This window comes from Equus quagga, chromosome 9, assembly GCF_021613505.1.
Source record: "Equus quagga isolate Etosha38 chromosome 9, UCLA_HA_Equagga_1.0, whole genome shotgun sequence".
Taxonomy (NCBI): Eukaryota; Metazoa; Chordata; class Mammalia; order Perissodactyla; family Equidae; genus Equus; species Equus quagga.
In genome coordinates, this window is record NC_060275.1 from 28,737,225 (window position 1) to 28,742,275 (window position 5,051).

Below are 5,051 nucleotides of genomic sequence, written 5' to 3' on the forward strand. Positions count from 1 at the left end.
CGGGTGAGTGGGGGCGGGGGCGCGGGCGGCGGCGGGGCTGCGGGAGCCGCCGGGGCGGGAGGCGGAGCGCGGGGCGCGGGCGGCGGTGGGGCGGCGGCTGGCGGGGAGACAGATGGCCCATGGAAAGGCTCCCTTCCCGGCCCCTCTCGACATTCAAAGGCGCTGGGGCCGCAGCTGCCGCCACACAAAGGCGCGCGCAGCCAATGGGAGCGGAGCGCAGCGCGGCGCGGCCTCGCCGGAACCGCGGGGGACAGCGGGGACCGCGGGCGCGCGGGTGGCGGGGAGAGGGAGGGGTGACGGCTGAGAAGGAGCGCGCGGCCAATCGCGGTGGCCCGCGGCTGGGCGCAGGGGGACAGGGGGCTCAGCCCCGCCGGGTGAGTTAAGCCCAGCGCGGGTCTCTGGCCGCCCGCAGGCCGGAGCGCGCGCGTGTGCAGCGCCCTGCACACAGACGCGGGCGGCGTGCACACGGAACTTGCACGCACCGAGAGGGACGTGCACCCAGACATGTGGAGGTGCATGCAGAAAGACAGGCACCAGCGCACCAAGTGCACACGACCCGGAGGTCTTTGCACGCCGCGCACAGGTCACTCGGGGACGTGCGCATGGAGGCTGGTGCACGTGCAGAGCCTGACTGCGGGCACAAGTGAAGCTGGAAAGCGAGCAAGCAGCCGCACACAGGACCGTCACACAGATATGCACATGCCGAAGGCCTTGTTAACGCAGGACACGTGCCAAGAACGCACTCCCGAAGACACACAGAGAGGACACACAATGCAGATATGTACACTCCCAGGCTCCCTGCCTGTGGCACTGCTTTGTTGCTCTTGCAGAGCACAAAGCTCACAATAATTATTTGCTAGATTGAAAGCCACTCATACACTGAGGTATGTGCACAGAGACATGCTCACCCAGAAAACCCAGAGCCACATGGCCACCAACCTCCCCACTCTTGACACAAGCACAACCAGCCATGTGCACAGACACGCCCACTTCCATAGCAGGCAGGCATGCATATGACATCAGGGCTACAGCCTCCTCAGATTCACACGTGGCCACACAGCCACGGTGTCACGTGTGGCCAGTGGCTAGGTAAAGCAAGATAGGAGCAAAGAACCTTCACCCCACAGCCCTGTTGTCAGATGGGCTGCTAAGACCACATTCATGCACTCAGCCCACCTGCTATGAAAACTGCCACCACCACCCATAGACCAGGCTCACAGTCCACACAGAGGCCAGAATACGAGTGGTGGGGGGGCACATCCACAGGTGGAAAGATGGAGGCCATTTCCTCTGGTGGAAGTTGTCTTCGAAACCCTGTGGCTCCTTTATTTAATGTCTGGTAAAAACTACGTGGTAAAATCACAGTGTGTGGAGGTGGGAGAAATCTAATCCAGTCTACCTGCCCCCATTTTAGAGATAAAGAAAAAGGGGAGCATTTGTTGAAGACACATTGTGTTGTGTCAGGGCATAGGGAGGTGACACAGAGCCTCCCGAGACCCCCACCAGTGCAGCCTCTCAAGAGTCCCCAGCCTCATTCTAGGTGACATTACAACCCACTCCTGCCACCAGCAGTTTTCTTTTTTATCTGTCAAATATGCCACCACTAATAAAAATCTTAAAATATGAAATGACCTTAACAAACTCCTAACCGCTAGAATTTTTTCGTGTTCTATTTCAGGCTTTGGCAGTATGCATGCATATCGGTTCTGTTGTCATAATCTACATATTTTTTATCCTGCTTTTTAAACTTAACATTTCCTCAGAAACATTTTCCGGTCCTTCTGTATAATTATCTTCGGAATTTTCATTTTAAATGTTTTCGTAGTATTCCAACAGGCAAATGTACTGTGAAATTACTTAATCATACTCTATTCATGGGCACTTAATTTGCTCCCAGTTTTCCGTTGTTGCCGATCATACAATGAATTTCTTCTTGCCTGCAGCTTGTTGCTTTTGTTGAACTATAAACTTAGAATAAACTTCTAGGATTAGCATTCTTAAGTCAACAGGCAACTTTATGGCTCTTGCCACACATTGCTTTATAAAAAGATTAAACTCGAGCCAGTTCTGATGGCCTGGTGGTTGAAGTTCGGCGCTCACTGCTTTAGCAGCCTGGGTTCACTGCTCGGTCACGAACCACACCACCCGACCATCAGTTGCCATGCTGTGACGGTGACTCGCATAGAAGAGCTAGAATGACTTACAACTAGGGTATACAACCATGCACTGGGGCTTTAGGGAGGAAGGCTGACAACGGATGTTAGCTCAGGGTGAATCTTACCCCACAAAAAAAAAAAAAAGATTAAACTCATTGTCAATGCTACCAGCAATATATGGTGTGCCAATTTCTCTGCAACCTTGCTGGCTTTGCGTAGTCATTCTTTTTTTTTTCTATCTTACTTTATACCAGAGCAGCTCATGACAGCTTATGACTACCCAATCTGACCTGGCAGCAGAGTGGTTAGGGTACAAATTCTGAAATCGGATTGCCTGGCTTCACAGTCTGGCTCTGCTGCTTAACAGCTTGGACAGGTTATTTAACTTTTCTAGGGCTTGGTTTCCATATTTGTAAAATGAGCATGATTACAGCAACCTTTCTCGGATTAATGTGAGGACCAAGTAGGTTAATACTGGTAGAGTACATAGAACAGCGCCTGGCCATTCAGCTCTTCGTTCTTTCCCCTTTTGTTGTCCATCTCTCCTTGCCCACTACCTCTTGCCCTCTGGTTACTATTCATGAATGCCTAGTTCATGCATTTAGTGTAAATTATGCCATAACACGAAACATGCGTCAGACAAAAGCAATCACCAAGGAACAGAGCAGCGCTGTGAACCTAGAGAAATCATGAGCCCGCTACTAAGTGCACTCTTCATATTCACACATCGGAGAAACGTAGCAGACATATTCACCAGTATACCAACATTCACACACAGGCACGCGCCTCCTGCTAAAATGGAATTATTGTGGATTAGGAGGAGAAGTTTCATTTTGAATGAAATTTTGGGAGAAACCTACCATTCCTCAGCCTCAATGCACCCATCTGTCTAATGGGTGTATTAATAACCCCTGCCAGACCTGCCTTAAAGGTTTATTGTGAGGATCAAATGAGAAGATTGCTATGAAGTCTGTATATAATATAGAGAATTCTAGAAGCATAAATACGGAAGTGTCTCCAAGACTGAAACTTGATTATTGTCTTGCCCATCTCCTTGTTTTACAGATAAGGAGACCGAGGCCCAGAAATGGGGTTAGGAGCAAGGTCACAGCCATTCCTGGCTGAGTTAGAACTAGAATCCATTATTTCCCAGCACACAATCTAGTATTGCTTCTTCCTCCCACTTTTTTCCAGCACGCTGGGAAGACTGTTTTCCATTCTTCCTGCCACTAGTTAAAGTTCACAGAAGTACAATAAAGCAGATTTCTGAGAATAGAAAGGTTCGTAGAAATAGGCCATTCATTGGAGTTTTTTCTTTATATGGTCTTCCCGCTCCCCGCCAAAATCTCCAATACCTAGAGCATGTTTGCAGGCTTAGAATGTAAGACTCTGGAAGAAATATACAAAATGAAGGGTTAGGGGGCCTGACTAGCGGTGCAGCAGTTAAGTTCACACATTTCACTTTGGCAGCCCGGGGTTCACTGGTTCTGATCCCGGGTGTGGACCTATGCACCTCTTGTCAAGCCATGCTGTGGCAGGCGTCCCACATATAAAGTAGCGGAAAATGGGCACGGATGTTAGCTCAGGGCCAGTCTTCCTCAGCAAAAACAGGAGGATTGGCAGCAGATGTTAGCTCAAGGCTAATCTTCCTCAAAAAAACGAAAAGGAAGAGTGAAAGTCAATTGATAATTCCTGATCCAAACTGGAGAAACATGACCCTATAGGGTAGAGAAATCTACAGGACAAACCAACTGTTTTCTTCAAAAAATAAATTATAAGGGGAAAAAAGGAGATGAGGGGGAACCTATAGAGATGTAGGGAATATATCAAGTGCAACATTTAGACCTCTGTTAACCATGATTAGAACAAATGAGCTATAAAAATAATTGAGGAAATGCAAACAGAGACTGGATATTGATTATGTTAAGGAATTGGGTTTTTTTAGATGGGATAATGGTATGGTGGTTATGTTTACACAAAGCATCCTTATATTTACAGATATTTTACAGATGGTGTTAAATGATGTCTGGAAGGTTCTTACCTCTCCCAGGAGGGAGGAGTATAGGCGAAACTAGACTGATGTTGAATGATGATTGTTGAAATTGAATGATGGATACATGAGGATTCATTATATTATTCTCTCTACTTTTGTTTATGTGGTGGTTAATTTTATGTGTCAACATGAGTGGGCTAAGGGATGCCCAGAGAGCTGGTATAACACTTCCAGGTGTGTCTGTGGGGGTGTTTCTGGAAGAGATTAGCATTTAATCAGTAGACTGAGTAAAGAAGATTGCACTTTCTAGTGTAGGTGGGCATCATCCAATCTGTTGAGGGCCTGAAGAGAACAAAAAGGTGGAGGAAGGGCAAATTTGCTCACCTTGTTTGAGGTGGGACATCCATCTTCTCCTGGCCTCAGACACGGATGCTCCTGGTTCTCAGGCCTTTGGACTCAGACTGGGACTTACACTTGGCTCCCTGGTTCTCAGCCTTTCAGGTTTAGACTGGAACTCCACCTCCAACTTTGCTGGCTCTTCAGCTTGCAGACAGCCAATAGAGAGACTTCTCAGTCTTCATAATCATGTGAACCAATTCCTCTTAATAAATCTCCTTCTATATATCTATCTGCATATACATCACATTGATTCTGTTTCTCTGGAGAACCATGATTAATATAGTTTATATTTGAAATTTTTCAAAAAATAAAACACAGAGAGACAGCTGGCACATGTCCTTGCACTCTGCAGGCATACAAAAAAATGTTTCCTCTGGTTGGGCAAGTTAGAAAACGGAGCCTCTTCCTCATATTCCTCACAGCCCTAGGCCAGGGGCTCAGGCTGAATGTCAGCTCCCACTCACACCCTCGGATGGTCTCTGCTCCGCTGCATGACCTGCTGA